Below are 22,505 nucleotides of genomic sequence, written 5' to 3' on the forward strand. Positions count from 1 at the left end.
GGAGATATGATTCATTTTGGGAATGCTCAATGCTGGTTTGAAGGCATTGTTTTGTGTTACCTGGAGCTTATTGATGTTTATAGCTGATGTGCCAAGGAAGATTGCATTGCAGTAGTAGAGCTTGGTGCCTACTGTGGCTCTGGCAATTGATAGGCGGTTTTTGACAGACAGGAAGAGCTTGTCGGTGTTGATTTTAATAGTCAGGGCAGCGGAGGAGGCTATTGCGCTGACCTGACGTGTCATGGTCAGGGAGGAGTCGAGGTGTACCCCTAGGGGTTTGACTGATGACGCAGTAATGCGGTATTGTCAATGTTAAAAGGTGCTGTATTGGGGGGAGAGTTTCTTAAGTGTTTTAGTGCCTACCACGAGGATCTCCATTGAGACAGAGGCCATTGGCTGCCGTCCATGTTTGGATAGCTGTGTAGATGTTGGTTAGCGCAGTAGCGTCTTGTTCGTAGATGCCAGTTAGGGGGAGAAGGACTTGGATATCGTCGGCATAGTTTGTGTAGGCTATGTCACGTCGATCCAGGTCATTGAAAAGGGGAGGGAGAAGATGTTATAGAGGGTGGGTTCCGTGCATGAACCTTGTGGAACTCCACAGTGTATGGTGGTAGGAGAGGCAGAGTCTGAGAATATTGTCATGAGTCTCCCTTTGAGGAATGACTCAATCCAGACAGTGGCTTGTGGAGAGAAGTGGGGCGCATTTATTAATTGCTTGCCGAGAATATCATGGTTTACAAGATCAAAGGCAGCCGAGAGATCTAGCAGAAGGGGAAGTGTTGGTTTGCCTTTGTCCATGATGTCGTCCAATTGGAGTATAAGACCGAGAAGGGCAGATTCCGTTCCATGGCCTAGGCGGAAACCAGATTGCCTTTTTCCTAGGATCTTGTTTTCTTCCAGGAATTGCTGGATTTGAGTGTATGCCACCTTGTCTAAAATGTTGAGCAAGAATGGGACGGTGGTGATGGGCCTGTAGTTGTTGGCTATTTCAGGGTCCAGAGAAGGTTTTGATAGGAGTGGGTGTACCCACGCCACTTTAAAGTGGACAGGAACGGAGTTGGTTTTGAAGGATCCATTGATGAATGTTTTCAGAAAGGGGGCGAGGGTTTCTGCGCAGTTTTTGATTAGTTTGGCTGGGCAGGCATCACCTTTGCAGTTTGATGGCTTGTTTTTGTTGGCGATCTCTAAGGGCCTCATTACGAGGAGGGCGGTAAGGGGTTAACGGCACCGGTAAAGGTGCCGGAGCCGTTAACCCCTTACCGCCTATCGCGGGACCCGCTCAGGACGCCTGGTTTTACCGTCACTAACGGGCCCGTTGTTAGCATGCTCCCCATTCCCATTGAGCCCTATGGGGGCTCAATTGGGAATGGGGATGGAGCAGCTCCGGGTTCCCTGAATTGGGAAATACCGGGCCCTCCAAGGTCGGAATGGCCCGGTATTTAACCATTCAGGGAACGCGGATCAGAGTTTGGGGGTATTATGGGCGTGGCTACCCCCAAACTCGTAATGAGGCCCTAAGACTTCAGATTCAGTGACCTCCCTTAATGAGAAAGGTTTTATGTTGTTGAGAGTGCTTTTAGTATCTGGGCAGGGAGTTGGGTTGGTCTGTTTAGAGAGGTTATTATGATGCTCTTCTATTTTCTTTTGCATCTGATGAGATTTAGTAGCTGGGCTGGATAGCTCTTTGAAGATGGCAAAGAGTTTCTTAGACTCGGAGGTGGTGTTGATGAAGCGTTCGTTGTAGCAGGATGATTTGGCTGTCATTATTGCTTTCTTGTATTGAGTGGCTAAGGTCTTGTAGGAGGATAATGTGGATTACCTTGGGAAACATAACCACTTCCTTAGGGCTTTATATTTTGGGTATGCAGTGCTTTCAGTTCTGTGGAGAACCAGGTATTGCAGCGTTTTATTTCTTTGTTTTTTTTACTTTGTAGGGGTGCAATGGTATTGACCACTGTGGTCAGAGTGGCGTTGAAGATGTCCGCCAGTACCGAAAGGTCTGGGGAGGTTAAGTGCTAGTGGGTCAAGGTGAGGGAGGATCCTTTCTTTGGTAAGGTTCCATGCACTTCTTGCTAATGCAGGTGGGATAGGGCTGAGATTTTTAGGTCACCTAGCACCGGTCGGTAAGAAGAAGTCTATAAGGTGGTGGTCAGACCAAGGAGTAGGGGTGTTGGAACGGACGTGTATACCACCGTTAAGATCTACCAGACAATCAAGGGTGCCTCCTATACAGTGGGTGGGAGGGAGGATTTTTGGTAGGAAGCCGAGTTCCTGCAACGCCTGGGCCAAGGCTTTAGATGGTTTATCTTTCTGGTTGTTAGGTCCCAGGTTGAAGTCACCTAGAAGAATGAGGTTTTCACCTAGGAGGTAGGGTACCCGCTGTAGTGAGTGTTGCTCTCTGTGGGAAGTGCATTGTAGCTCGGGAAGGCAGGGCCGGTGTAAAAGAGATATCTGTGTGGTAGGTTGTGGTGTTGGGCTAAGGGCTGGCTAGGGCAGCTATGAGTCAGTGTGCGCAAGGAGTTAGTAGTAGGGTAGGCTAGCGCAGAGCGCTCCAGGCAAGGAACTAGTATATCAAGGCAGTGGGGAGCAGTGCAGAGCGATTAGAACCTATACAGTACATTTTGCAACCTGTGACAAGCAGAATATTATCTACATAATTAAATGTCCATGTGGACTTTATTACTCAACTCAAATAGAGGACTTAAAAGATAATGGCAAACTAGCCCTACTACTACTCTTGGACCTCTCTGCAGCCTTCGATCTGGTCAATCACCAGATCCTATGCCAACACCTGAAATCGGCTGCCCATTTTTCAGAAAACGCCACTAACTGGATCAGATCCTTCCTGGACAATAGACTAATGAGAGTATTCTCACCCACTGCATCTGCAAGCCCATCGCCGGTCCCATGCGGAGTCCCTCAAGGGTCGTGCGTATCTCCTACGCTCTACAATGTTTTCACCAAACCATTGTTTGATGTGCTTGACTATCTGGGTGTCACCTATACCAACTATGCGGACGACACCCAGATACTCATCCCCATCACTGGTGACTACATTGCAGATGCCAAAGCTCTGAACGACGTATACCAAGTTGTACAAGCTTGGATGGCTCACCACGAGCTCTGTCTTAATGACGACAAGACAGAGCCCCTCATCCTTGGCACCCAACAAAAACTTAGCAAACTGGACCCATCCTTCAGCACCTTCAACATTGATGGTAACTCCATCAAAGTGGCGAAAGAGACCAAAACTTTAGGTATCTACCTTGATGCCACCCTATCCCTAAATCGACAAACTAATGCAGTCGCCGCAGCCTCGGCTTACACTTGTAAGTTGATTACAGCCTGTCGCCCATTCCTCTCTACCCAGAACTGCATCACTCTTGCCAGAACGCTGGTGATGTCAAAACTCGACTGTTGTAACACACTTTATCAAGGCACCAACCAACGTAACCTTAACAAATTGCAGATCTCCCAAAACAATGGTATCAGAGCAGCCCTCAATATTCCTAGGTCAGCGCACATATCCGACACTAGGAAGAGCTTACATTGGCTCTCGGTAGCCCAAAGAATATCGCTCAAATCACTGACTCTCACCCACAAATGTGTCAACCATCAGGCCCCCATCTACTTAACTTCCCGCTTTTCTCAGTACATTCCTGCACGGACTCTAAGATCTGCCCAAGCACAATCGCTCACCATTCCTAAATACAACTTACAGACTGCTGGAGGCGTTAGCTTCCCAGTCCTCGCTTCCAAACTTTGAAACTCCGTGCCACTGTCCATCAGAACTATCCCGTCCGCCACGCTCTTCAAACGCAAAGCCAAGCTCTGGCTAGCCTCTACTTCTCACCCACTACCAGCCTAGCCACATGTTTCACTACCCTTGAACTACTGGTATTGTTTGCATGAATAGTTAACTCTGCCTGCACCTGCTTTTATGCTCTTATGCCTAATGTGTACCTCGCGACCTAAGTTATGCTCCTGTGAATTTAATCTGTAACTGTATCAATGCCAGTATTGTACCCTGTGCCTCTAAGATATGCGCCTGGTTGCCCTCGGGCCTAGCGCGCTATACAAATAAACAAAATACAAATACAAAATACGTAGGACAATCAAAGAGAACTGCGAAGATCAGGTGGAACGAACACAGATCATGTATCCGAGATCACATCAACTAGGCAGTGGCGAGACACTGGTGGGAAAAAAACATTATCTTGCTCAGATCCGATTCCTGATCTTGGAAGTGGTAAGAAGAATGAATGCCCATGAGAACATCCAGAAAAGACTTGATCAAAGAGATGATCTTGGAACATTGACACCAAAAGGTCTCAATGAGGAGATAAACTAGATGTGTTTTTTTGAACTGGTTGTAAATGAGAACAATATAGGCTGCATATGAAAGAATGATTTGGGAATGCTCGAAAAACCATGTGGTGTGGGATCATGCCTATTAGAGATATACAAAATCGCTCCCAAGAGAATGAATAGGGTCCTCTCTGCTAAACAGCTCTTTGGGCTTATAGTGGGGGAGAATATGCATTGGGTTCTGAAGCAATATGAAGGAAAGAAGACTAGAGTAGTGGAAATAGGCACACAACATCATGGAGATCGGACATTGATTGAATCTCCATTGACACACAGAACCGAACCACAGGGAAGCATGTTAATGGTGTACACCCCGGAGAGCTTAAAAGGTAACAGTTAAACTGAGTGTGTTATGTTTATTTTGTTAGATTCACGCATAACGGTAAGATTACCTTGAATACACAATGCGTAGCCATGGAAACTATCCCACCCTCCCGTTGCCATGGGAGGGTGAGATGCGAGGCATACGGGCACTGGCTCCGAGGAGCCGGAGCACGAACCCTCGTTTGGTCGCCAGGGCTACACATAAAAACCGAGAAGAGTAGCGTGTCCACGCAGCTCTCCCTCGGTTCGTGTAATGACAACAGAACTACGAGGGTAAGTGAAATGATCCTCGAAACTGTAATGCATGAACCAATTGCTGTTAATTCGCCGAATTGCTAAATATACACGTCTCTAGGTTACTACATTTTACGTATGTATCAGAATATGGGTTACACGTGTTTAAGAACACACAGCGGCACAGACTGGGGAATGAGGTACGATGTCTCTGTTAATGCGAGTTCTTTAAGATTGTGTAACAATGGATGACCAGTGGATAATTGCTGACCTAGTTTCTTTTGTCTATGGGCCTCATTACACGGTAGGTGGTGGACCAGGTGCTAATAGCACCTTGGTCCATGCCGGTAAAATACTGGCACCGCCTTGGTGGAAAGGGGAATTACCGCCCCATTCCAAAGTTGGCGGGGCGGTAATTCCCCCTTCCACCATTGCCCTTCCCCATTTTTGCCTCATAGGGCATAATGGGAATGAGGAAGGTGCTAATTACGGTACCGCAAATTTGCGGTGCCGTAATTAGCACCAAGGTCCCTTAGCGGGTTGGTTTTTAACGCCTGCCACCCATGTCCTGCACTTCTCCCCCCCCCTTACCTCGGCACTTCCCCTTCCCCTGGAACTTTTCCCCCTTCCCTCTCCCATGCACTTGCGCAATCTCAATGTCACTGGGCCTAGTAAGATCGTTGCCTTGTCTCCCCCCAACCCCCCCATTGCCTTGTTGCGCTTTGAAACATTTGTGTATGGGCGCGCTATAAATAAAATATCATAAAACTGCTATTGCATGGGGGCCACCCCTTATGTAGTGGCAACATTCCATTATTGATGGATTATGGTGGCTTTTAAACGACTTGAGTCCATATTCAATAGACAATATGCCTTACAGTCACTACGCAATGAGTTTATGGGCATCAGTCAGGGAACCGCAGATCGCCTATTGTATATAGCTCATTTACGAGGATTTGTGGTGCAAACTAAGTGGCCTGAAGACGCCCAGCTATCCATATTCAATTAGAGGCTAAGAGAAGACTTAAAGAATGCACATAGTACCGCTGTAGCCCCTCCTGATAATATGAATGACCTTGTCTCTCTCATGATCAGAATAGACCAGAGAACTAAATTATATAGGAAGGGCAAAAAAAAAAGATGGGAAGATAAAAAACCAAACCCCCGATGGGAGAAAGGAAATCCTTCCTCAGCCGACCCCATGCAGCAAGGGAGTATTCAAGGTCTGATTACCATGGAAGAGAGCGAGGGAAAGGAAAAGAGAAAACAGAACATGTGTTATATTGCAGGGTCATTCCGTGTGAGTGTGCCCTAAAAAGCCCTCTTCAGCGGGAAACACCCTGACTCGTTCTTGAAGGGGAATGCCAGTATGCGTTGATGTGAAAGATATTCCCCACATTATCTTTGCCCTGTTACACCTAGTCAATCAGAACATGTGTTTATACACATGTCACTCTCATGGGAAAATCAAAGAAGGCATATGGTCACTGCTTTAATAGCTAGTGGGGCCACAGGGAATTTCATGGATATCATGATCCCCTTGATTCCCAAACCTCATACTGATATCCATGGGCGGCTCGCCCCTCATTTCCGGACCCATTACTCTCCAGACCCCTAGCTTACTTGTGACTGGTGCCACTTACCACGATGAATATATGGCGTTTGAAGCCGAGCCGCTCCACACTACCAGATAATTCTTGAATACCCTGGCTAAAGCATCACAACCCCCATATAGATTTGAAGAAACAAAATGCCTTAAATTCCAAGGCGATCAATGCCCCTTATCTTGATCACAGACTCAGCCTCCTTTCTTCTATACTGATAAGATGACTGTTAGGAGGAGCTTAGTGTCATCCATGTACATCTCCTCTCATGTATTGTTGATACCATGCTACCTGCATCATGTATCCTAGTTACCGTGGAACCTACTTGTTATCCTTCAGGAAAGGTTCCGGATTCTAGACAGTGAGAGTTGGAGGAGGAGGGAGAGAGGTGGACAAGGCAGTCCATGGCTGGGGCCTGTTTCTCCTGGATGAACCTATCTTTTGAATAAACCCTTCAACCCAAGTCATGTCTTTGGAGTGTACCCTTACAATTTAACATTGGCGACGAGGACTGGCCCAGGGAGTCACGGCCCCTGGCAAACAGCAGGAATTTATTAGCAGTTTGGAGTTCACCAGACGTGCGGGTGAACAGGAACAGTGTCACCGGCGCTTGGAAATCGCATACCAGTGAGGAGAGCCTGGAGAACCAAGCATTTTTCCCCAGAGCGGAATGCTGGTACCGAAGAGACACCGCTCCTCGACATTGGAAAGAGAGTGCCCGAGAATTCCAAGGACAGCGTCGTGGACGAAGGTCTGGATATATCAAGTTTAATGTGTACAGAGATTTTAACTGCTTGGTTGACAAAACGGTACTGTTACCTGATTGTGACCTGATACAGTCCCTGGATGCTATAATTGCACCCGCCGCCCATTTTTTACTTTTGAGGAGGCGAACGGAACTGTGCGTTGCCATTCTCCTGTTCCACATCTGCACGTCACTGCAGTCCCGAGGAAGGAACCCTGGAGCGTGACAGCCGCCGTCTTTGTCGATGCTCTCGCTGCGGCCGCACATCAACACGCTCTTAGAATAAGGGACCCTAAAACATGGCTTCCATCTTTGGCCTGTTTCAATTTCCTGCTTCTCGGAGCGATGCAACAGTTTCTTAATGTTGAAGGGCACTTGTGATTAACAGAGCGATAGTTTGCGGCTGCGAACTCATGTGTGTGATGACATTGGTGGGTGCATGTATGGAAATTCTGATAATTTTTCTTTGCAGATTGGGGATGCGTCTCTAAGTACTTATAACTTTAAGGTGCTCTACTCTTGAACAGAGTAATTGCTTGTATCTGAAGGTGATATTATACAGTCTTGAGCATGGCTAATGTACCAGCTCCGATATTCTTTCTTCCAACACCAGGCGAACCTAGAGTGCGTTGGTTGGACTGGAAGGAGGGATTTCATAAGTATGTGTTGGCAGTGTTTGGGCCTAACTTCTCCAATGAGCACACAAAGAGGTGTTGCTCTTTCATTGTTTGGGTGCTTCAGGGCAGGAGGTATTGAAAAAAACTCACAGAACCTTCAGATATTCCTGAGGGGGACCTTATGAAAAAACATTCGCAAAATTGGATAAGCATTATTGTGTTCAAGAGAACATAATACTGGAACGATACAAGTTTGCTACAAGGAACCAGAAGAGTGGAGAGAGCATTTAGGATTTTGTTACTGCCCTGAGGGGTTTGGCCGTTAAATGTAGATTTGACCATTGTCAAGACGAGCACTTAAGGGATCAGTTGATGATCAAGTGTTCTAATAACAATATCAGAAAGGAATTGTGGAAGGAAAGAAACCCTTCTCTAGACAGAGCAATTTAGATTGTGAAAACAGTAGAGCATACAGATAAATGCATAAGAGCACTTCAAGTTGACAAACCATCTCTTAATAAACCCAAGTCAGATGACAATGAAGGAGCAATACAGAAGGTTTCCAAAGTGGTGCAGAGACATGGTGCAGGGCCTTCACCACACTCTACACAAATGGGCAGAAGGCCAGAGAGTCGTCAAGGTCCTACCCCCAGAGCGAGGGGCCCAACAATGGTCATCCATGAGGGTGACCAAAGGACCACCCAGCGAGACTAATGTTTTTAGGAGTGTTAGAGACTCTGGTTGCTCCATGGTTCCTCCAGGGAGGAGGTATTTCAAGTGTGGGAGCCTGTCACATCTGGCATCTGATAAAGAGTGTTATGCAATTCACATTATATGTAATGACTGTGGGGTGAGAGGACACATTGCCAGGTTTTGTAGGAATTTCAATGCAAATACGGGTCAAGTACATGAAGTTAGTGTAGAATATGAAGATGACCCAGACGGTGATACTGGGAGAGAGGTTGTGTTTCAGTTAATGCCAATGATGGTAAGGTAAAGAAAAAGAAACCTTATGCCACTGTGATAATTGGAGGGGTACCAGTCTCGATGCTCATGGATAGTGGAGCGGATTACACTTTGATAAGTGTGCAAGTGTGGAGAGAAAAGTTTGGATGCTGTAATTTGTGGGAGAACATTGTGAGAGCGAATGCTTATGGAAACGTCCCCATAAAAATCATAGGATATTTTGAGGCGGAGTTGCAGTTTAAAGACAGATGGTCGACAGGGACTGTCCATGTGGCCAATAGAGGTGGAGAACTTCTGTCTTGGAGTGATCAAGCAGAACTTAGAATACGACTTGAAGCAAGCCACCCTGATCAGGTGTTGGCGGTGGGGAGTGAGAGCACCACCACCACCAGCATCACTGTGGGTGACACAAGAGTACAGACCAATTCCACATCTGATAAGTTAGGATGTTTGAAGGGGTTTGTGCATAAAATTCATTTAAGGGGAGATGCCATTCCAAAAATTGCCAAGCTGCGTACAATTCCTCTAGCTCTCAGAGAAGGTGTAGAGAAAGAATTGAAGAGGATGGAAAGAGAAGGAGTGATAGAGAAGATTGATTCTTCAGAGTGGGTTAGTCCTATAGTAGTAGTGTAAAAAAGTAATGTGCCTTTACGACTATGCATTGACCTCAGACATTTGAACAGATAGGTTTTCCCTTGCCCAGGATAGAGGACCTTTTAGTGGGTGTGTCTGGTTCTAGGGTCTTCCCCATTCTTGACTTAAAATCTGCCTACCATCAGGTGGAGTTGCATCCCGACTCCAGGGAACTCACAGCATTCATTACACCAATTGGTCTTTTCAGATGTGTGCGTATGCCATTCGGATTGGTTTCGGCAGCAAAGTGTTTTTCAAAGCATAATGTACAAGTTACTAGGAAGCGAGAGAGGCGTCATGTGTTACCAAAACGATGTGCTTGTGTGTGGGAAAGATGAAATGGAACATGATAAGCGACTAGAGAGAGTTTTAAATATACTTAAAGAAGCAGGTCTCACGGTGTCTTTGGAGAAATGCACTTTCAAAGCTGACAAAGTAGTGTATCTTGGCCACAAAATCACAGGGGAAGGGGTCAAACCCAAAGAGCAAGCCATAGAAGCCATTTGTAGGATGGAAGCACCCAAATCTTTTCTTGGCCTAGTTGAATTTTATGGCAAGTTTATTAGAGGCCTGTCTGATATGTCAAGAAATATGAGAATGTTGACTCGCAAGGGTATTCCACTCCAGAATCTAAACAAGAGTTTCTGCAACAAGACAGGTCCAGTACCGAAGAACAAGGGTTACTTTATCATGAGCAATGGTTAACCACCCGATGTATTTTGATGTGTGTTTTACTTTTGTGTTCTTTGGATATGGCGGGGTCAGTGTTGAAGCCCTCCTCTGGCACCCGAGTGTCTGGGGTGGACAGGATGTGAGGGAGGTGCCCGAAACTCCCTGTGCTTAGTCTCCTAGGAGACCTGAATGCACTCTGGTGTGATTGGCTGGCTGACAGTCCGGTAAGGACAGCCCTCCTACTGGGTGAGTGACAGCCAGGCTGAATGAATGGGAGAAAACTGTTTAAAAGGCGAGTCTCCAGGACTGGAAGGCAGAGTCGACCACTGGAACGAAAGAATCGAAGACGAGCTGAAGGAAGACAACTGCTGCAACTCCTGGACCTTTGGTTTGCCCGGTGAAGCCCTGCTGCAGGTCCGAATTGCCTGAAACTCCCTAGACAGAGAAGCTCCTTCAAGGACAATTTCTTCCTTTGAGCTGGTGGGAACAACCAACTCGTAAGCCACCTGGACACCGTCTCCATACTGGCTGAATTTTCATCAGAGTGCTGTTGAAAACCGGATAGCCAGTGAGAAGGATACCAGTTTAGTGGCTTTAAAGGCACTCGCACCTTAAAACCGACGCTTAGCCAAGCCTGTGGCCTCTTCCCTGGGCAGTGCAGGAACCTCGCGAGGTCATCCTTGTCCCCACGACTGAAGCTCAGGAACAGCGAGATCTGCAGGAACAACTGCCTTAGCTACAGCTTTTCTTCATATTAAGGTACTGTGCAAACGCGGTGTGGAAATCCTTTCTGCCGCAGTGAAAGTTTGAGAAACTTTCCTAACTTTGGGGCCTTGTTTGCTCCTAAACCGACATAACTCTTTTTCTGGCAAACTACTTCCTCGAACATTGGCAAAGACTTAACCGTTTACTACCAGAACCGTGCTATCCTATCCAATATTCTGAACCATTGGGGTTATTACAAGGTTGGAAGTAGCCATGCTGCTATTAGCGGCATGGCTACCCCCTTACCGGGTACCGGGTCCCTCGAATGAGGAATTACCAGCCCATTCCAACCTTGGAGGACCCGTTAATTCCTCTTTTAAGGAATCCGGACCCGGTACCTCCCCATTCAAGCCCCCATAGGGCTCAATGGGAATGGGGAGGGTGCCAACAACGGGCCGGTTGTTAGCACCCTGTTCTGCTCGCGGGACCCGCTAAGGGTGCCTGGTCACCCTTACCGGGTCTCGTGAGCTCTACCGGCCCCGTTAAACCCCTACCGCCAACCTTGTAATGACCCCCATTGACTTTGGCCCAGGCCTATTGAATTGCTGGTTGTAGTGAAGTGAAACTATTCGCCCAGCCTATGGAAGTCATTGTGCTTTAAATTCTTTTAACCCTATCTTTCTACACCTTTTGAAAGTAACTGAAGTGCCATTTTGCTCCCACTTACAAGGGAGCTTAACTTGTTCAGAGATGTAGTGGTTGTGTACAGTAGTGTATAAGATTGCGATATTGAGCTGCTTCCCTACTAGTGGAATGTTTTCCAAATGACTGTGTAAATAAATGTATATTCTTTTACCAAGAAACCCTGAATAGTGTTTGTTTGAACTACTATGATTGCAAGTCCTTTGTGCAACATCTTGTACTGCTCACATTACTCTTGAGATAAGTCTGGCTGCTCAGCCACTGCTACCACATAACTGTGTAGTACAGGCTTGTACCAAAGGGTACTGCATGTAATTCTGCCTAACAACCATTAAGAAAGATACCATAGATTGCGTTCAAGGGTGTGGGTATGTGCCCATTCCAAAACAGTTTGAAACAAACCTATGGGGTTACTTCATCCCTTACAGATTCCTGAAGACCCTTGGCAGACCTGCACTATGGATTTTATAACAGATCTAATGAAATAAAACAGATGCACCGGCATCATGACCATGTTAAGATTCCTTCACCAAGACGGCTCACTTTGTCGCATTAAAAAACATACCGTCAGCTCCTACGTTGGCTCTGTTTTTTTCTAAATAGCCATATACACGAGTACCTCACAACATCATAACTGATAGAGGAACTCCATTTGTATCGTATTCTGGAAGGCTCTAGGTAAAAAGAGTTGGTTATCCAACTTCATTACTCTGCTGCCTACCATCCCCAGAGCGAAGGTAAAAGCAAAAGAGCAAATCAAACTGTGGCTCAATACCTCTGGTGTTTCGTGACGGATTATGAAAAAGAATGGACCTGGTTATTGGCCCTTGCTGAATTCACCTATGATTCGTTTCATACTTCCATTCAGTACACCACTTTTCATGTAAACTCGGGCAACCATCCCATGTCCATTCCGATATCTCTTCCAACAAACAGTTTAGTACCAGCAGTTCAGGATCATGCATCAGAGAGCGACTCTGTTCCCTTCCTCAGCATCATGCTCTTGCAATGGTCTTACTTCCCTGGGAGAACAACACCTCCAACCTGCTAATCCTGACTCATAGGTATAAAATTGCTAGGTATTTAGGATCCTATTAATTTGGTCTTAGTACGGTTTCTACTTCTCAATGGTGTATTTCAAGCAATCTTAGATTTACTTGCGAGGTTGCACAGATAGCAGGTACCTACTTTTCTGTTACTTAAGGGGATACCTGTTGTCATACAATTTTCACTCTATTAATCCCTGTTTTTGTTCTCATCCGCTTTAATTTCCTATTCCACATTGAATTCAAGGGAATGGAGCGTGTCACATAGCAACTCCTGTCTACGGGGAGGGAGGGTCCACTGGGGGTGACCTTAAGGGTCCTGGAAGATTCTTCCCTGTGCATTGGGGCTGTGCTGTCTCCAGAACTCCTGAGAATATTCTCAACTGCCTCGATCGTCCAGGTACCTGACATTAGGCCTGTAAACCAGCCTCATACCTGCTATTATTGGAATAGGTCCGATGCCTGTACCTGGGTAGATGTCCTACAGCTATACTACAGTCCGTACACATGCCTTGCACCTGCTATTATTAGGCTGGGTCCTGTGCCTATGCTAGAACACAAATACCTGCACTGCGAAATGCTAATGGTGTCCAGCACAGATGAGGGAGTCAGGGGACTTCCATGCAGCTGGTTGTGATTGCTGCAGGTCAGCTTATTAAGGAGCAGGTATTAACAGGTGCGAAGAGGTCCGGGGAAAAGAGATTCTTGGATTTCTACATTTCCTTTGATTGGATTGAAAGACGAATGTGGCTGCATAGGGCCCCCAAAATAGGTCGAAGAGGGTTACAACATGACTTTTTAAAAACTGTTCATGGATAGCCTCATCCAAACGCTCTGTGGCGGTGCTGGGATGGCTCGCTATCCATCTTTGCTCCACGCAACATGTGGCCATTTGCAAAAGATTTTCCAGGGCCAATTTTGGTTCCTAGTCTACCCCTGGGAACGAGCGGAGGGAAAAAAAAGTAACGAGAGGGAACGGGTACACAGGTCAGTAGACGGAAGCAGAGAGGCATACATATATTACATTAGTTATTTATGTTTGGTAGCCTTTTCTCCTTACCTTTTGCTGAACATGACCAAACACCTAATGTATTCCTGTCTGGAGAAAGAAAAGATTATAAGAGTTACATAAATGAAACTCTCCACACATTCATCACATTTAATTGAAAAGAGGTCGCTGCCGATTGACCCCGTCACTTGCTCCGAACCTCCCGCCAAGACCGGCCTCCATTTCAGAATAAACCCTGAGATTCCTGCAGCCCGCGATGTGCGCACACGTTGCAGCACCTGTGGGTACCATAAACTCTGCCCTCATCACTACCCTAGCTAGAAAGGGTGAGATTATATATAAATAATTACATACACACAATGAAATAATGCAGCAACAGTAATTTAACACACTGTTGTAGCTTTTTCCTCCTAGCTCTTGAATGCAGGAATCTAAGTTCCAGAATGCAAAGCAATGCCAGTTAAAAAATGACCCTTATATTTTGCAGATGTGCTCTCAACATGTAGAGCTCCATTACAAAGGATATAGTGATGCCCATGTCTGCTTCGCTATGCCAGGCATCCTGATTGCTTACAGGTAGTGTGAAGAAAAAGTTACATTCTGCATAAATGCAAACCCTCCTTTGTGGGGTTCAAAATAGGAACGAATAAAGGTATTGAAAGACAGTTTAAATGCTTTTGCCTTGAAATAAGGCACAGACTTGGGCATACATCAATTATGATGCAAAATAGCTAATGGCGCCCCAAGTTCTTATCTATGGCCATAAACAACGCTGTTAAATGTTTAAAGGTCCCCGTGGGAGACCTGTGAACTTTGCTGCCCCTCCACAGACATCTTCTAATCACTGTCAAAGGAAGACAGCCAAGCATTGCATTACAGCCTCGAAAACCCTGAAGCTTTCATGCTCTTTCCCAGAGACCTGGAGGGGGCATGAAAACCCAGAGGCTCAGGGCAAAGCCGAAAGCTAGGCAGCGCCCCCCCACCAGCATCACCGGCCCCCATCCCATGCACAGGTGAAAGGCTTAATGTAAGGCTAGGCAGCCCCCTCCCCGCCGCACCAGCATCACCCCCCCTCCATCCCATGTACAGGTGAAAGGCTTAATGTAAGGCTAGGCAGCTCCCCCCGCCCCACCAGCATCACCCCCCTCCATCCCATGCACAGGTGAAAGGCTTAATGTAAGGCTAGGCATCACCCCCCTCCATCCCATGCACAGGTGAAAGGCTTAATGGAAGGGTAGGCAGACCACCCCCCTCCATCCCATGCACAGGAGAAAGGCTTAATGTAAGGCTAGGCAGCCCCCTCCCCGCCGCACCAGCATCACCCCCCCTCCATCCCATGCACAGGTGAAAGGCTTAATGTAAGGCTAGGCAGCCCCCTCCCCCCGCCCCACCAGCATCACCCCCCTCCATCCCATACACAGGTGAAAGGCTTAATGTAAGGCTAGGCAGCGCCCCCCCACCAGCATCACTGGCCCCCCAACCCATGCACAGGTGAAAGGCTTAATGGAAGGCTAGGCAGCCCCCCCCCCCCGCCCAACCAGCATCACCCCCCATGCACAGGAGAAAGGCTTAATGGAAGGGTAGGCAGCCACCCCCCCCCCATTCTATCCACAGAATGTGCCCCGTCTCTGGAGTGCTTCCTCCTTGCCCTTCTTTGGTGAGGATCCACTTCAGGCTCCTGTCGCCAAAGAGGCCTTCTTGCTCTGGGTCCATACGGCGTGTGCCTCCTCCACTTGCAGCCCCTTCCATGCCCACTTCCATCTGGCGGGTGTAGAAGGCACCCGAGCAGCCCGTCGGAGCTGGAATGGGTCATAGACGTTTCTACAGATAACGATTTAATTGGTTCCTCAATGCCTGAGTTTTCATCGAGGTGAATGTTCACCCTCCCAGTGAGGCCCACCACTGGTGGAGGGCATACTGGGAGTGTCCAGGCCATTACTTTAACTAATCCACCCGAGGACGTGCTGCTTTCATCATTTTGGGCACGGATGATGATGAACTACCACTTGTGTGGGTCAGCACAGCGCAGGGTGTGGAGATCCTCGAGAGCAACCGATTGCAAAACGACCCAAAGGTGAGGGAAGCACCAAGGCTACACAATGTACGCGAAGTGGCTTCAAGTTTGCCACTCTACCCCTGGAACTTACAGCACTGGCACCGCCTTGGGCCCCAAAGAGCCCCACAGCAGTAATAGAAAACGTGGACATAGATGATCAGGCTAACTTGTGTGTTGGTAAAGTTGCAAGCCCCACCTCCATGGACAGACTCAAATAGGAATGGGGCGGCTGAATATGCACCCACTATACCCACCCACCTGGTTTGGCCGATGTGCATATTTTGCAAGCGGGGGGCACCTGGGGCGAGTGGGTGCAGATGTACAGCTGCAAGGGGGGGCACCTGGGGCGAGTGGGGGCAGATGTACAACTGCAAGCGGGGGGGCACCTGTGGCAAGTGGGTGCAGATGTAGAGCTGCAAGGGGGGGGCACCTGGGGCGAGTGGGTGCAGATGTAGAGCTGCAAGGGGGGGCACCTGGGGCGAGTGGGTGCAGATGTAGAGCTGCAAGGGGGGGGGGGGGGGCACCTGTGGCGAGTGGGTGCAGATGTAGAGCTGCAAGGGGGGGGGCACCTGTGGCGAGTGGGTGCAGATGTAGAGCTGCAAGGGGGGGGGCACCTGTGGCGAGTGGGTGCAGATGTAGAGCTGCAAGGGGGGGCACCTGTGGCGAGTGGGTGCAGATGTAGAGCTGCAAGGGGGGGGGCACCTGTGGCGAGTGGGTGCAGATGTAGGGCTGCAAGGGGGGGCACCTGTGGCGAGTGGGTGCAGATGTAGAGCTGCAAGGGGGGGGCACCTGTGGCGAGTGGGGGCAGATGTAGAGCTGCATGGGGGGGCACCTGTGGCGAGTGGGTGCAGATGTAGAGCTGCAAGGGGGGGCACCTGTGGCGAATGGGTGCAGATGTAGATGCAAGGGGGGGCACCTGTGGCGAGTGGGGGCAGATGTAGAGCTGCAAGGGGGGGGGCACCTGGGGCGAGTGGGTGCAGATGTAGAGCTGCAAGTGGGGGGGGGGCACCTGTGGCGAGTGGGTGCAGATGTAGAGCTGCAAGGGGGGGGCACCTGTGGAGAGTGGGTGCAGATGTAGAGCTGCAAGGGGTGGGGGGCACCTGTGGAGAGTGGGTGCAGTTTAGTCTTGGCCTAGCTTAAGAGGTCCTGCTCGATGCTCATGGAACGGAGGGGCGGGGGGCATCCATTGGGGGCTCCTCTGCGAGTGTAGCCCCCCGCCCCCCATCATGTTCTGACTCACGCCCCTGTGGCATTGGCTCACGGGCCTGGAGACCAGGGAGATGGCCCCCCCCCACAAGGCCCCACCCTCTGAGGCCTGGGACTGGGGCCATGAGTTGGGCTCTGGATTCAGGCGCGCGGGGGGCGGGGGGTGAGGAGTTTGGGGGGCTGGCTGCGTGTACTGACCTCGGTCCCCGGAAGTGCTGCCTTCTCCTCCTCCGCAGACTCGGGGCTCCTCCTCGCCGCTGCTGCTGCTGCTGCTGCTGCTTCCCGCCTTCCCAGATCCAGGGGGTTCAGGGGGTTCAGGCTCGCAGAGGCGCTGCACATCCGCCCCATCTCCTCCAGCCCTGAGAACGCTCCCGTGCACCACAACCCGGAAGTCTGTCTCCTGCGCATGCTCAGTACTCAGCAAGCCTCTGCGCATGCTCCTAACCCCGAAGCGTCTCTCCTGCGCATGCTCAGTACTCAGCAAGCCTCTGCGCATGCTCCATGCTCCTAACCCCGAAGAATCTCTCCCGCGCATGCTCACTACTCAGCAAGCGTCTGCGCATGCGCCATGCACCTATAGACTCTCCTGCGCATGCTCAGTACTCAGCAAGCGCCTGCGCATGCTCAGTACTCAGCAAGCGCCTACGCATGCTCAGTACTCAGCAAGCGCCTGCGCATGCTCAGTACTCAGCAAGCGCCTGCGCATGCTCCATGCACCTAACCCTCAAATATCTCCTGCGCATGCTCAGTACTCAGCAAGCGCCTGCGCATGCTCCATGCACCTAACCCTGCAGTCTCTCTCCTGCGCATGCTCAGTACTCAGCAAGCGTCTGCGCATGCTCCATGCACCTAACCCGGAAGTCTCCTGCGCGTAACTGCAGGCACGTGATCAGAAAGTGGCTGCGCATGCTCAGTGCTCAGACATTTCTGCGCGTGCTCAGGATACTCCTGAGTGGCGCCTCAGGGGCAATTCAAGAAACACAACAATAATCCACAGGCAAATGTTCACTTCCCCATTGCTGCCAAGTTTCAGTGATTGAATGAATGAATAAACAAACAAATGAATGTGCTCTCAGAATCACTTAAAGGAATGGGCCTTTGCCATAGCTCTCAACCATTTGTGTCGCAAAGGCGGGTGAAAGCACCCGATTTTATTTTTGGCGGGTGAGAGGCCCATTGAAACGAATGGGCGTGCAGGAGGCTTGGCGGTGAGTCCGCTGGTTACAAGGTCTTATACCTGGAGGGGGCATACGAAATTAAGGACAGACACACCGAGTTGGATTGCACGTCTTACTTTATTGGCGTACATACAAATCTGATTCTATGGCAAGACAGGAGGCTCATATTATGCATTACAATCTTTACTCTGAACCACAGCAGCAAAAAATAAAAAACTTTGTAAAAAAATTTTTTTCCAATAAACATAACGTTATAACAATGCAATGGGAAACATCCCAGTCCAACATGGTGGGCAGGTCATGCCCTGGGGGTAGCCAATAGGGAGCGAGCCAGTACCAATATAGGTCCATTCCTTTAATAACTTCCCCTCTTTCTTTGCTGCTGACCCACAGCTAAGTCACACCTCCGGTTTTCTCTTAGACTGTGTGTTCAAAGTGTTACTTGTATCACTTGGTTTCAGGAAGCAGCGTTTGGGAGAACACGTTTCTTTTTTCTTGTTACATTGTATATGCTGCGACTTTCCTCAAGCAGGCAAGCGGAGCGTTTGTTTATCTCGCCCGCGTTCACCTGAGGTGATTTATTCGAGCGTGGCGTTCGCTCGCATTGTGTGGCACTCTTCGTGACCTTTCCTTGGGGAACGCTGCAGCGTTCTATTTACTCGTGCGCCTGTTGTGAGGCCGCGAGCATTTGCTTTGTTTGTTGCGCGCGTCGACCGGCTCAGAACAGTTACATTCTGACGGACGACGCGCGTTGCCTAAGGAGCTCTGTGGCACACGCGGTAAGCGTGCTGCTAGTGAAAGGCAGGTTTAGCAGATCCGCCACAAAAAATGTATATATATTTATTTTTTCCGTAATATGTTCCATTTTCTGTTATAAATTGGTAATAGTTTTACAGTTGTTTTGTATGGTAAAATTTTGCTTCTTTGCCCTCACACGCTGCTCGCGTGTTTGTCTGTGGGAATTCAGACACTGCCCATGTTCTGCCTTGGTGGCCCTTACCTGAGGTTTGTGGCACACTATTAACTTGAGTCCTTACAGCCTGCTCGGCTTGTGTGAGTGCAGCTTTGACCCGGCTGTGTTTAATTAACGGTATATATATATATTTATATCTATTTTACCAAAGAAATTGGTGCTGTCATGGACAAAGGAGTGCTTCCCTCCTCTGCAGATGCCAGCACTCAAGTGCGCACTGCCAAAAAAAGTGAGAAGGTTCTTGAAAACATTGGGGATCAAGCCTGTCATTCCCAGCCTTTAGTGGCACAAGCTATTCAGTCCTCTTTGGACTCCGCTTTAACTGATTTGAATAATACTTTGGCGTCAGCCTTTGACAGATTGATTACCCGCATTGCGGATTTTCATCCCTCCCAGGACGCTGTCCCATCTGTGGCGTCCCAGGCACCCAGAAAATGTAAAGTTAAAACTAAACATACCCAGGGACAACTCAGTCCCCTAGTGGCCATATCTCCTATTGCTTCCCCTAAGGGTAATTTAAAGCGTGGGTGGGAAGAATCTCGACCTATCTCTTCCACCCCCTGACCGGCCCCGCGCCTTTCGCGCCGGTGGAGCCCCCTATTGATGTCTCATCCTCTGACAGTGCAGAGGATTCTGATTCGCCCCCTAAGAGGCAAAAAAGGAAGGTGACCTCGGTAGCCCCTCAAGGGGGTCCCCTGCTGGATGGTAGTGGTGTACCTTTCTTTGATCCTGCCCTGATTCAACACCCCAGGTCTGCTGAGTGGCAACCCTCTGAGGAGGTTTCCTCTTTCCTCAAGTTCTGGATCCGGCGCCCTATGGCCAAAGAGGATCGTAATAAATTACGGGCGAAATGTCCTAGACCGTTGCTCGCCGACAAGGTAGCTCTAGCGCCAGAAATAGACCAGTCTATGGCGGCTTTTCTTTCCCAGAAAGGGAAGGACCCCAAGAAGGGGGTCGATAAAGCGTGGCGTAGTTGTCAAGACAGACTATTGGACATCCTGGGTCCAGTCACGCAGATTTTTGAAATGGCAGAAGAGGCGGCATCCTCTAATACCCCGATAGATGTTGACGCATTAAGGGGTTGGATCCAACATACGGTATGCCTGCTCGGCAATGCTAATGCCTCCATATGTAGGGAGAGGAGAAAATCATTATTAATGAGGTTGGATTCCAAACTGGCAGATATGTCGGAGAGGGAAGGTGGCCCTGCAGCTCAGGGTAATTTGTTTGGGGATTCTTTCCTGAAAGATTTGTCAGCTTATGTTCACACATTTACAGCGCTGGACAAAGCGCAGGTTAATATAAAAAAGGTTTTTGCCCCAAAGGTTTTTAACAAGGCTGGGCGAGGTAGAGCCCGCTCCTCCGGCCGTTTTTCCCAGGGCTCCTCCCGCCCCTGCCAGTTTGCGCCCCGTGGCGCATAACATACCTCCTCTGCTCGAGGAGCACATAATCAGTTCTATCCGCAACAAAACTCCAGTTGGAGAGGACGTGCCGGCAGGGGAGCCGGAAGATCAAGAGGGCCATCAGGTAATTTCCGAGGTGCTAAAAGTTTTTTCCCTCAAAAGTTTAGGTGGCAGACTAGCCAGGTTCCTTCCACAGTGGGAGGCTCTCACTTCGGATCCTTGGGTGCTACAAACGATTCAGGGTTATCAGATAGAGTTCTATGCCCCTCCTTGCCAGTTGTCCTTTCCCCTTCCTTTGGTGTTCGACGAAGTCAAACAATCCCTTATAGATGGGGAGGCACGGGATCTCATCTCCAAAGGGGCGGTAGTCCCGGCCTCTTACAGGGCCTCTCAGTTCCTGAGTACCATTTTTCTAGTTCCGAAACCGGACCAGGGGTTTCGCCCAGTAATCAACCTGAAAGCTCTCAACTCTTTTGTGGTTTATCACCACTTCAAGATGGAGGGAATTCATTTACTCAGGGATACTCTTCTCCCTGCAGACTGGATGGTCAAATTGGACCTCAAGGACGCTTACCTAGTGGTTCCCGTCTTTCCCCCACATCAGGAGTATCTTCAGTTTCAGTGGGGGGGTCGGGTGTGGCAGTTTGCATCCCTTCCGTTTGGCCTGTCCTCGGCCCCATGGTGTTTCACCAAGCTCATGCGCCCTGTGATGGCTCTTCTCAGATCCAGGGGGATTCGGATCATAGTTTATCTGGACGACATGTTGCTCCTAGCCCAGAATTATCAAACTCTGTGTTCTCATCTGAAATTTACTGTGACCCTCTTACAGGATCTAGGTTTTGTGATAAATGTAAAAAAATCCATATTGAAGCCTACGCAATGTATCCAATTTCTGGGCTTCAATATAGATTCAAAGCTTTGCATCCTTCTTCTCCCAGACAGCAGACTGTCCAAGATAAAGAAGGAAATTCGTCTACTCCTCAGGAGAGCGAGGATCTCCCTCAGGCAGTTGGCCAGAGTTGTAGGGATGTTGTCGGCATCCATTCAGGCTATCTTCCCTGCTCCCCTACATTACAGAGCACTGCAACGCTTAAAGGCCAAGCATTTGCGCAAGTGTCTCTCTTACTCCCAAATGGTGGAATTGCCGCCAGAGGCCAGGTTGGAACTTCTGTGGTGGCTCAGGCACATGGAGGCCTGGAATGGCAAGGCAATTTTTGGCCCATCGCCGGATGTCGTTCTGGAGTCAGATGCGAGCAGATCGGGTTGGGGAGCCAGATTGGGTCAGGTCTCCACGGGAGGGAAATGGTCAGAGTCAGAGAAACTACTCCATATCAATTGCCTAGAGTTGTTAGCGGGGTCTTTTGCTGTTCGGAGTCTCCTCAAGGATCAGGGAAATTGTTGTGTTCTCCTCCGCATGGACAACATATCTGCGGTGAGGTACATCAATCACCTGGGGGGTACCAGGTCCAAAGTCTTGGCGGATTTGGCGAGAGAGTTTTGGCATTTTTGCCTCGACAGGGATATTCTCTTGAAAGCGGAATACCTTCCAGGAGTCAGCAACGTAGGAGGAAAGGAGCGATTGGATGCTGAACAGGTCTCTTTTCGCCCGCATAGAGTCCCTCTGGGGTCCTCTGATGATAGACTTGTTTGCCTCCAGACTGAATTGTCAAGTTCCCAGGTTTTACAGTTGGAGACCAGATCCGTTAGCTCTAGCCACTGACGCTTTCCTCCAGGATTGGTCGGGTCAGTTGGGGTATGCCTTTCCTCCCTTTGCAATGATAGCCCGGGTTCTGGTCCAGGTTCGCACTCAGGCGGTGTCTCTGGTTCTGGTTACCCCCTTTTGGCCTTCTCAAGTGTGGTTCCCGGCCCTTCTAGAATTGGCAATAGATATTCCCCGTCTTCTCCCTCGCGATCCCCTGTTGCTAGTGGATCCAGAGGGTCTCCCTCACGAGTTGGTCTCGCAGGGACACCTTGCCCTTATGGCTTGGAAGATTTCAGCTCTTCCTGGTGCTTCAGAGGCCTGTCGCAAGACTCTATGGCGGTCATCCGGGACTCCTGGACGGT

The 22,505-nt window shown here is 49.1% G+C and overlaps 1 protein-coding gene across 1 annotated transcript in view; it reads right to left on the bottom strand.

Moving 5' to 3' along the window:
• The window catches only part of LOC138566118 (zinc finger protein 585A-like), a 201,506-nt gene extending 184,155 nt beyond the window's left edge, over nt 1-17,351 (bottom strand). Inside the window, exons 1-2 of the mRNA XM_069643115.1 lie at nt 17,086-17,351; nt 13,677-13,715 (exon numbers count right to left, since the gene is read on the bottom strand). The gene's annotated coding sequence lies outside the window, so the exon portion shown is untranslated. The remainder of the gene's footprint in view (nt 1-13,676; nt 13,716-17,085) is intronic.
• Between the last annotated feature and the right edge of the window lie 5,154 nt (nt 17,352-22,505).

The sequence above is a fragment of the Ambystoma mexicanum genome, chromosome 2p (assembly GCF_040938575.1).
Source record: "Ambystoma mexicanum isolate Mex_15411 chromosome 2p, UKY_AmexF1_1, whole genome shotgun sequence".
NCBI lineage: Eukaryota > Metazoa > Chordata > Amphibia > Caudata > Ambystomatidae > Ambystoma > Ambystoma mexicanum.